Here is an 11,747-nt window from a genome sequence, read left to right as displayed (position 1 = left end):
GAAGGTAGTAAGGGTATCTACCTTCAGCAAAATCTACTACCTATATGAGGTAGTAAGAGGAACTACCTTTAGCAAAATACACTACCTCAGAGGTAGTAATACCAGCTACCTATATCAACATATACTAACTCTGTAAATAGTAACAGCCACTACTTTTAGCAATATGCACCACCTACAGAAGGCTGTAACAGTAATAAGCTGTAATGAAAATATTACACATTTAACAAACTCCTCTGCTTTGTTGCTATCACCACTAACCTGAACACTGGGTTACATAAGATGGAAGCACTCAAGCAGTGGTCATACATGGTTTCCGAAAAACAAACAAATTGAACACAAGTGTGGCTAAGAAGATGAGACTTTATTTCTCATTATTCAGTTCAAGCATTCAACTTTCTAAACAAAAAAACAATTGCCCGCATCACGAGTTGTGAAAAGGAGATTGACTAAAGATGAGACACTCAAAAAGAAAGCAGGTACTTTTGTACTGTTTTGGTTATAACTTATCACACATTCATATGAGACAGTGTATTTACATCAGAGTTGAGTGTGTTGAACTTGAAACCTTTATAGGAGGTTAAGGTATTGAAGGCTTGTAGAGCCTGGTGTGTCTTTGAGCACCTTTAGGAATAATGATGACAACTGATACAAGGAATAGCATACAAGAACTATCAGGATATGTCTATGGAAGTTGCTTTACAACAATAATTTAACCAGACATGTGCAATAAAAATCACAACTAAAAGAGGGTTTTTTGGCAGAGAAGAATGGAAGTACCAGCTCATACACTGCCTAGCCTTTTACCTTGGCTGCTTCTAGCAATACCTCAGGTATGAGGAAATTTTGTGCTCATTATTTGTCCATTAATATCCCGCATATGTATTGAATACTTGTCGGAGCCATAGTTAAAACTGGTCAACTGTCCACTCTATGGCAACTAAATGAAACAGATGTTAGATCTTCCTGAAGCACTATAAAAAGATATTAGCAATAGCTATCATAAGAGACTGTCAGAGTGACAAAAAAATGTGTCAAAATTGCTTCAAAGAGAATGTGTTGCTTATATCAAACTGATCTACTAATACACAATAAATTGAAACAGCACATCAGCAATTCCTACTCAGACTCAAAACTGGTTTGGTTTGGTCTGTAGGGCTTAATGTTCCAAAGCGACTCAGGCTATGAGACATCATAGTGGAGGACTGCAGAAATTTCGACCACCTGGGGTTCTTTAATGTGCTCTAAACATCGCACAGCCCACGGGCGCCTTGCTTTTCGCCTCCGAAGAAAAGCGGCGATCCCGCATTCTTGCGCATAGTCGAGCGTCGTAATCACTGCACCACCCCAGAGACTCAAAACTGCCTCCCAAAAATGCCCATTTGAAACATTCCTCACATCCTAAAATTATGCAACAGACAGCCAGCTTGTCACAATGCATATTACTAATTATTAAAAGGATGCCTGTTAGGTGTAAATTGCTGGATAGACCTGCTAAAAAGACCAAGCTCATTAAGAATAACTTAAGGCTTTTAGAGTAGTGTTACATAACCTGCAGTATTTTATTTGTTACGCTGACCGTATTGATTACAATCATTAGGAAAGACCAATTTCCTCTTCGAATTTTGTTTCAAAGAAAGAAGTGCCAATAATTGCTTTGAAATAGCAGACTGAAATATTTGCACCAAGCTACTGTTTATATAAACTAGTTTTCCCACTGGCCTTAAATGATAAGTCGCACAATAAAGAGTGTGCCACATGCAGCTGTACCCCTTCAGCAGCCCAAGACGCATCCTGGAGAACAAAATCGCTTTTCGCTGGAGTGCTTTGTTGCTGAAACCTCGCTCCGTTAATACACTCTTTGTTGCTGAAACCAGCAATTAAAAAATTAGCTAGTGAGTTTTACAAATTATTAAACTTCAAAAAACTAAGAAATACTGCAGACTAAGCTATACAACTCATGAGCTCTCATCTGATTTCAGTGAACTAGGCCACTGATTGTAAATCAAAGAGCATAGCGTGGGAACAAAAACGGGGACGACGACAAGAAAGGACAAGCAGTAACTTTCAGATGAGCGTTTATTGCAGAAATGATCACATATATACACTTCGGGATCAGCAATGAATGAGAAAACACACAATTACTGTCAGACAGCCACGTGCTACGCCAAGAATTCAAGCTCCTTGCTTGGCAGTGCAGTGCAGTGTTGACACATTTATCCCCTGTCCGAGCTATCTCCAGTGCTTACATTATCTCCCTTGTCAGCTCGTTACGATGTCGATACACGATGATTGTCTTTTAAAACAGGGGATGGCAAGATAGTTCCGCATCACATCTTCTGCAGTGCGCAGCGAGATGGCTGTCTGTAGCAATGCTGTCAACTTTTTTAGAGTGCTTCAGAAGACATACGTTTAACATCAGCCAGTCTTGCCGATGTAGTGCCTTCCAGATGAAAGTGGAATTTTATAAACAACCCCCCTCCTGCAGGGCACGTAAAGGTCTCTGTGTTTAATAGACACTCAGGCTTCAGCGTTCGCATAAGACAGGTTTTTCTGCACAAACTCAAAAGCTTTTTTGGTGCAGTAAACAGGATATTTACGCCAGAACATTGCCCCACCTACCTTCAGTTATGAGAAACCTTATGCAGGTAGGGAACGACAACTACTCTTTCTTTATTCCTTCTTTCCTCCTCTTTTTTCTTCTCATCCGCTCGCTGTTCGTCACTCATGCGCGGCGCAAATTTCTTTCTGCGATGCAGGCCTTCAGCAACGGAAACCATGACGTGTTTAGGGTAGCTCGCCGCCTGCAAACGCGCCACCTGCATACTGACACTTTCTTCCATGGCATGATCACATGACTTGCAGAGAGCTTTCTTTTTTGTCTAACGCTCTCTGCAAGTCATGTGATCAAGCCATGGGTGAAAGTGTCAGTATGCAGGTGGCGAGCTACCCTAAACATGTTATGGTTTCCGTTGCTGAAAGCCTGCTTCGCAGAAAGAAATTTGCGGCACGCATGAGTGACGAACAGTAAGCGGATGAGAAGAAAAGGAGTAAAGAAGGAATAAAGAAAAAGTGGTTGTCATTCCCTACCTGCATAAGGTTTCTCATAACTTAAGGAATGAGGGCAATGTTCTGGCGTAAATGTCCTGTTTACTGCACAAATAAAGCTTTTGAGTTTGTGCAGAAAAACCTGTCCTATGCAAACGCTGAAGGCTGGGTATCCGATTAAACACAGAGACCCTTACGTGTCCTATAGGAGGGGGGTTGTTTAAATTCCACTTTCATGTGGAAAGCACTACGTTGGTAAGACTGGCTGATGTTAAACGTATGTCTTCTGGAGCACTATAGAAAAGTTGACAGCATTGCTACAGACGGCCATCTCGCTGCGCACTGCAGAAGATGTGATGCGGAACTATCTTGCCATCCCCTGTTTTAAAAGACAATCATCGTGTACCGACATCGTAATGAGCGGACAAGGGAGATAATGGAAGCACTGGAGATAGCTCGGACAGGGGATAAATGTGTCAACACTGCACTGCACTGCCAAGCAAGGAGCTTGAATTCTTGGTGTAGCACGTGGCTGTCTGACAGTAATTGTGTGTTTTCCCATTCATTGCTGATCCCGAAGTGTATATATGTGATCATTTCTGCAATCAACGCTCATCTGAAAGTTACTGCTTGTCCTGTCTTGTCGTCCCCGTTTTTGTTCCCGCGCTATGCTCTTTGATTTACAATGAGTGGCCTAGGCCACTGAAATCAGATGAGAGCTCATGAGTTGTATAAATAAAATAAAGGGATAAATAAAAGGCCTTTTATATGAATTGTATGCCTTCTTCCAGATTGTTTTCATGTATGTAATGGTCAGTGTAGAGGAAAAAAGTGCAGGCATAAAGACGACTATACATTTGTCATTTGCTAATCCTACACAGGTGACCACAAGCATCAATCAACTGTTATTGTTGATTTTTTACTCGATTGCAGTGTCAACAAATAGCTAAGATCATATCTATGCCCAGATATTGCTGAGTTGGGTGTCCTCCTAAAATTTAGGATGTGAAGCTTACTTCCAGAAATCTAACAGACCATCAAAATCTGGCTAGCATTAGTGTAGACCTGAAAGGCTGTTGTGGAGACCGGCTGAACAAAGTTAAATGTCACAAGGAAAAGCACAACACTGCTAGAAGAAGAAAAAAAAAATTAAATGTTGTGGAAACCAAAATGTTAAATGCGCAGTCGGATCTATAATGATACAAACCACAACTCAGTGATAAAACCATTTGTTACATTTCACCTAATGAATCTTAGGAGATACCTTGCACATACTTCAGCACGTCACTGAAGCATTCACGTATGGAGCCAAGTAACTATCACATCTTCCCTACAAAACTCATGGGATAATTTCAAATACAAGAGGCATGGTCTGCAGTATTTTCCAGGTACCTGTACATTTCAAACTCACGCAGTTAATAGTTGGTGAGATAAACATGCTGTGACATTTACAACCAACAGAAAACCATAATTTTGAGATACATCACACATGAATTGAGGTTTTGTTTTTGCTAACCACCACAATGTAAATAGATTTGCTTCAGAATGATTTTTTTTTTCACTGCCTACTCCATTATTAAAAGAAATAATGCAGACAGACCAAGGCAGCTGTCCATTCATACTAGCATCTTTAGCAGTGTTTAGGGTATGACCTTAATCGTGCATCCCTGAACGTGTGATGGCTTGCAGAAGAGCACTGCAGTGTGCTTGCTGGTAGATGATTTAGTGTGTCCCTCATTTGTGCTGTGGTATGTAGGCGAGCAGCAGGTAGGTTCCAGACATTGGCCAGTCTGAAGTGCTCAAACTGCATATATAAAGAGGGGAAAAAATCAACAAGTGAGACCCAGCACACAATTCCTTTCCCAGTAATGAAAACAGACAGTTATAAATTCAGTACCTACGATCAATCAAGAGGATCCTGGGCAAGCAACTTTAACAAGACTGCTCACAACATGATGAAAAAAATGCTTGCAGTACTTCTAATAGGCAGAACTGAACAGGAAATTAAGAAATAGTATGGAAATGCCTGCTCTACGAAGAAACAAATAAATTTAACTAATGGGAGCAAAACGATCCCCAACATATATTTCATGAAAAATGCCTGTTACAAAAGAAAAGTAAATCAAGTATGCCCACAGGGGAAAGACAAAGCAACAATCTGGGTATGCGAAAGTCATCATTGATGCACTGTGAAAAAAAAATATATATACTGAAAACTGTACTTTACAACTGGATATCTAAGGGTGGTGCCACGAGCGGCTATCCACACCCATGGATAGTGGCACCGCCACAGCCTGCGTTTGTCACAGATCAGCCTTGGCTTACAATAGCATAATCATGTATGCTTTCTCTTTATGTTAAAGGTACCAGGGTTAGCGTATGGGCAATATTCTGAGCAGCGGGGAGTCTTGTATGTTGATTTTGTGCCTTCACTCTACCGCCTTCTCACAATGCTCGGAAAAAAGAAAAAAAAAAGGTTTCAGCTTTGATAACATTACTGGAAACAATACAATGCAACATGTTTTCTCATATTCTTTCTCATCTCTTAGAAACTTGATCGTTTAAGAAAAATTAGGAATGGGGTTTTTTCCTTCAATTCCTGAATAAGACTACTATGTTGAAATGCACCGAATTTAGGACAGTGTTTAATGTGCTGCATTCTGTATATGCAAAAAAAAAACTAAAGATATTCGCAAACATTTCGCTATCAAGTGGTTATCCATTCCGCACAGGTGCGCCTTACAGTCACAGTGAAAAAAAATTAAAATGGCCTTCTTTCACACTTGTGGCACATCTGATTTTTTTTTTAAGTGGTGACTTTCTCACAGTATCAGAAATATGCCTGACATTCTACACTCTTTCTCCCTTTTGCTCCAAGCACATAAAATATATTGATTGATCAGTGCCTGCATACCTCAATCCAAATTGATTTTAAAGTTGCAAAAAAAAGTGCATACACCGAAAAGCTGCTTATGCCAAGATGTCAGTCACACTTCTCCTTCTGAAATACTAGCAATAGCACAAAACTAATTTCACTGCTGGTGTATTTAGTTATGTGTGTACAATATTAAGGCAACCAAAAAACTGCGCAAATAAAGGCCTCTAAGATCAAACTAGCTGCAAGCGCAGCGAACATGAGACATTAAGGAAGAGAAATTACTTTTTCATTTCTGGTTTGAAATTGTTTACTACTGCAGCATTTTAAAGCTTCCATCAAAAGCCACGACACAAAGTATCAACGAATGCAACTGCCCATTACTGCTAACTGCCCGCCTGTGCTGTGAACAACACTAAGATACGCATAATTAAAAAAAAATACAAAGTATTATTTAGTAATGAAAGCAATCACTCTTGTAATGCACATTTGACTACGTGTGGTCACTCAAATAATTCTTTCGAATCGCCATTCTACTGCTAAACACCTAACGGCTGAGTAGTACACGAGTTTGTACCTTGGCGTCAGCCGACCATGTTTTACAGAGAGGAATATTTTTTTGTACTTTCACCCAAGCACCAAAACTAAATGCAGCGACCAATGTGAAACATGCGCAACACCGCAATAACCTGCTTTTTGCGCGCTGTTTCTACTCCTCGCATTAATGCACCCACCTGTTAGAAAAAAAGGCGAGTTTAAAACCAGACTAAGAAAATACTTATCTAAAGGTTGAGAACCACAATATACTAAGAGATGAATAAATGGCAAAATAAAAGCTTATTCGTTCACTCACTTACCTCGAAAAGGATCACACAGGTCACAGCTCATTCGGGGTACCGATCACATCTGTTATAAAAACAAAGGGGGGGAATATGGAAAAGGAAACACTCAACGCACATTACAAGTTACAAAAAAAAATCGAATAAAGATTATATTCAACACAATAACAAAGATAACTTGATTAAAATCTCATACTTTCTCACGCACTTTCGCTCATTTTCTTCGTTGAGCGTCAGCTCTAGTTGACGCCGCACTGCGCACTACTTCGCCCTTTCTTCCAGCGCCCGCTCCCATTGACGACGCACTGCTGCTCTGAGTACCGTGATCGCGCACTCTCACACCAAAACATGGACGCTTTATTCGCTGCGCACTAGGCCCATTCAAAAAGGAAACAAAAAAAAAAACACCACAACCGAAATAAGGCAAACACAGACGGCCCGGCGCCGCCACGTCGAAGGCACGCTGCAGGTGGGGGGTTGTCGGTTTACATGTTCCCAGGCGCACTCACGGGACGGGACGCTCACGTGTGGTTCAAGGTTCACACCGCCGCAGCCAAGGCGGGAATTCCCGGCGCAATAATTCACCGCGCTAACACATCCAATACACACCCGCCAAGATTATATCACGAGATATACGCCATAACATAACTTTTTCGCGGTAGGGACGAACTTGCACATGAAAAACGACAGCTTCCGAAGAGTTGTATTACGAAGAGGTTTTGAGACCACACGCAACAGTATTAAGAGCGCGTACCTCATTCAATAGCAACATTAAACAAACAATAATTTCAAGTAGCGTACTCACATTTTCAAGCAATCACGCCAGTCCATTTCCTTCTTCCGTGTTGAAGCCGGCGTTGCCACGGTACGGTACGGTGCAAGCGGTGTATGACAGTGAATCTATTTACCACTACTTCAAGTACTTCAGAACCCCTATCGAAGTGCACATGTCACACATCAATTCTGCGGCCCATTCAAAGAACCACAGCACAAAAAAAAAAGCAGCACAACGCAAGGAAACAGCGTCCACAATCGCACCGCACGACAACAAAGGCAGCATGATGACATCGCACCTCTCCGCCACTGATGACTCCGGATTGGTTCGGATTGACCTATCAATGGCTTTTGTGGCTTTTTTAACTGGCGCCTCCTAGACGAATTTTCGGTTCCGGAAGCCAGTGTAGGCGATCTTTCTTTCTTTCCTTCTTTCTTTCTTTTTTTCTTTCTTTCTTTCCGTTTTTTTATGAAAAGGCAGCGCACAGTTTGAGTCCAGGGCCCATTTACGTAACCCCCCTTCCCTCTATAATGCCTTGGCGATTGAAGGTATGGCAAATAAATAAACATAAAAACAAAATTGAGTAGCAGTGTAATCAGGAGTATTGAATACTTCAATATTCCTATCGTATATAGTATCAGATATCTTCTGATCATGGTAGAAAACAGTTAAGTTACATTTACTACCCCTGCTTCCAGAGAGGTAGTAAATGAGGTCGTAAAAAGGTATTGCAGTCAAAAAACGTGGTAACAGCAGGAGTTACTACCATGTTACTACCTAAGAAGGTAGTACAAATGTAGTAACGGTTAAAAAAGGTAGTAACGGCAGCCATTACTACCTTTTTACTACCTTTTTTTCTAAGAGTGCAGATATACACGCTTTCATGAGCGATTTGCTTCCGAGCGAGCCATATTACAACTCCAATTTACTACTGACTAACCACGCGGATATAAACGTAACCCGCGGCCTCTGGGGTCTAAATCATCAGCTGCACGCACCCAAACGCGGTTCACGGCGTTATATATATATAGCGCTAGCCGGCATCTTTTGTCTTAAATATGACGGTGACTGCACTGTCGCTTATAATGGTCCGCAATTCGGCTGCGACATAAGTGCCCCGCGTGAGGTCTTTCGAGCCATCGCGTGCGGAGCGATCCAAAAATGTAGCGCAGATGACACCCTCTGTACTGCGTTGTCTGCTGCGGCGCTAAGCCTCGTGATGACACCCCGCGGGCCACAGGTGCCTGCGTCGTCTGCTGCTCTCCAGATCTGCGCAGACGAAAAGTCAAACGCTCGACTCGGTTCAGACGCAACGCTTGTCGCTGTCCGCACACTGTCGCAACATGATTTTACGTCTATTTTTCTTCCTCAACTTTTATTGTTTCGTTGTTTCGTCAGCGTCTTACTGCAGACGTATAATCCGGCGGCAAGCTACATTAGTCTACAAACGCGCGCGCCTACGCACGCTAAGCCTCTTCTGGCTACGCAGCGATGGCGGAAGTCGTTAACAGCAGCAGTGCGCGCTCAACATGGCCGGCCATTTTGCGAGAAAGCGACCTCTGAAGGTGGCGCGTATCCGGTCGCCTCCGTGATCATCCGCGCGTCGTACCCCCCTCGCACACCTCGGTAGACGTTCTTCATTTCTTAATTCGTGGCCGTCTTCTCTTCGCTTCATAGTTCCTTTACATTTTTTTCTTTTCAAACTTCGCAAACGTTGTCCTAGGAGGGCACCTCCACAGTCCGGGCGCGTCGGTCCGCTTCTGTTATCAGAGCGTGTTTTTTTTGTCTTGCTTTCTCGCCGGCAGGGGTCAGCACGTGGGGTCAAAGCGCGTCGCGCGAGCAGCGACGCCATTCCTGCCGGTCGCCTTAATACTGCTTATATACGACAAGGCGTGGAGCGCTCGGGAAGGCAGATGGCGACACCTTTTCGGAACGCAGCCATTGTGTTCGCCGTCTCTGGCGATTGCGCGGGGTGGATAAGCAGTCTGGAGCGCCTCTGCTTGCAATTAATGGCGCGATAAGAGGAGCTGTGTGCGTGTGTCGCGGAATCTTTTAAGGGCCATCGTTCTTTTGAAGTCTCCACCTAGCGTATACCCTCAGGGACTTTGTTTCTTCTTTTCCTTTGGTGATTACAAGGCGTGCTTATGAGGGCCTCGGCACTTCCTAGATGCGACACTTTGGTGCACATGCAGGTGAGTCGGTTGAGTCTAGAAATGAGAGACGGAAGCCAGACTCAGCCAAGACGAGCTGAATCGAGAGATAATTTTCGGTCTGTCGTGAGATGGAGTAGTTTCGGTACAAACGTAACGTGCCGTCAAAGTGCCCCGACCCACTGGTTAAAGCGGGCATTTGGACTATAGTAAGTCGGTTGCGTGAACGACGAGGTGCATTGTCTGGCGTTGGCCAAAAAGAAATGGAATCTGGAATGAGGGACGAGTCAGAACTCGGGAGCAGACGGGGCAAGCGGCGCTCTACAACCAATCTTACCCAACTGCAATCAAAAGCCCGTGACAAAGGCTTTTAACACTGATTGCTGTTTCCGGTAATAGCGTGCGTAGTCAAAGCGATGAAATAGAGCGACGCCCTGCGGTTACTGCGTCGTTCGTATGAATGCACCTTAAGTGTAGGGGCTGGAGATATAGCGTTGTCCAGCTGCAAGGTCAAGCGATGGTCGCTTGGGCTGCAATGTCGCTCAGGCGCAAGCGAGCAGAGCGGCAGTCGCCGATTTACTACTTTTGAGGAGCGCTCTGCCATTGGCCGAAGCGCATGTGAGGACCAGCCAATCATCGAAAAGTGCGAGGAAAAGGACGTGGCCAATCGCTACAAGCACAGCTGCCAAGGGGTTCCTTCCTTGCGATGTGAGCGCTGTCGTTCTCTTGTTTATGAATGAGTTGTGCTGAATACATTATCGTGCATACCCTCGTACATGATGACGTGGAAGGGGTATAACGTGTCTTGAGAAGGCAAATTCTTCTATATATAATTCCATCCAACATAACATCATTACATGTTATGTTGGATGGAATTATTGATAGAAGAAATTTACATCAAATATTAAGAGAATACTCGTACCTACTTTAGCGTACCTGATAAATTCGGTTTACACCACTTCCGTAACTGTGTTTCGGGAATTCCTAATCGACAGCTCGTAAATATCCCTCATCATAGTTTCCTTTCTTACTTCATGACTCGGGAGCGAATGGCTAAAAGCTGTATTGAACAGCTCTAAAGTACCCGTGTGCAAACATTAAGAATGCGTGGCTTGTGCGATGTCAGTGCACGTTAAAGAACCCCAGGTGGTAGAAATTTCCGGAGTCCTCCACTACGGCGTCTCTCATAGCCTGAGTCGCTTTGGGACGTTAAACGCCACAAACCACAAGAATGCGTGGCTCATACAGATGTTTACATCGGACTGAAGCAGGTGGAATCACACCGTGTGAAGAAAACAATGCTTTCCTGTCATCTGAACACAAAGCAAATTTTTGTGTTCCTGTGATAAAAAAAGGATGAGAAATTAGCACGCTCCATTACAAATTAGCTCAAAGAATTGTCAGAAATTCTGCGACTCAATTACGTCTTTCGACGAAACACGAAAAACATCTCACGGAAGCATCACTGGAAATACGGAAAAACACAAGTCATCAGCATACTGGAAGTAAAGAGTCCGAGCATCAATATTATTGTGTTTTGATGTCGAATTACTGAAACTTCCCTAATTTCTGTGTGCTATCTCACTATTTAGCAACATTTATACAAATTAAGACCCTCGAGAACGCCAGAACTATTAGTTACCAAGAGTTCCGCTGCGGTGCAGCATCGCTGCATTGATAGTTTAGTCACCACGCATTTACTATACAATCCCGGAGCTCACTGAGTCTGAAATTCCCAAATTCTGCGCGAGTAACAATAGCCCTTGGCTTGGCTTGGCGAACCTGGACAGTAGCTCTGCTCCTTCCCCATGCAATGCCAGCGAACTTATAGAAAGCGTGGGAACCAGCATGATGATGATAATCATTATATTTCCCGTACCTACTCGCAATAAGTGCCGTCATATAATTCAAAACAACATATATAGCAGTTCAGGGCGAAGGCGTCAATTCTTCCTGCCACGTCATTGCTGCCCACTGCCCAGGGACTATGGTTGGTGATCCCACCTACGGTGTTCAATTATGAACTCTGCTTTCTCGGTTACTGCCATTTAGTGATAACGATA

At 43.2% G+C, this 11,747-nt stretch overlaps 1 long non-coding RNA gene across 1 annotated transcript; it reads right to left on the bottom strand.

Moving 5' to 3' along the window:
• Positions 1-3,708: 3,708 nt before the first annotated feature.
• LOC146173706 (uncharacterized) lies at positions 3,709-8,047 on the bottom strand. Its single transcript, XR_014701886.1, has 3 exons — positions 7,565-8,047; positions 6,778-6,826; positions 3,709-4,849 (listed from the first exon to the last, which is right to left on the bottom strand). It is a non-coding gene; the product is annotated as an uncharacterized LOC146173706 (long non-coding RNA).
• Between the last annotated feature and the right edge of the window lie 3,700 nt (positions 8,048-11,747).

The sequence above is a fragment of the Amblyomma maculatum genome, chromosome 11, assembly GCF_055883805.1.
Source record: "Amblyomma maculatum isolate TAMU_Amacu chromosome 11, ASM5588380v1, whole genome shotgun sequence".
NCBI classification, from domain to species: domain Eukaryota; kingdom Metazoa; phylum Arthropoda; class Arachnida; order Ixodida; family Ixodidae; genus Amblyomma; species Amblyomma maculatum.
Note: the sequence above shows the minus strand (reverse complement) of the source record. Positions and strands in the feature narration are given on the sequence as shown.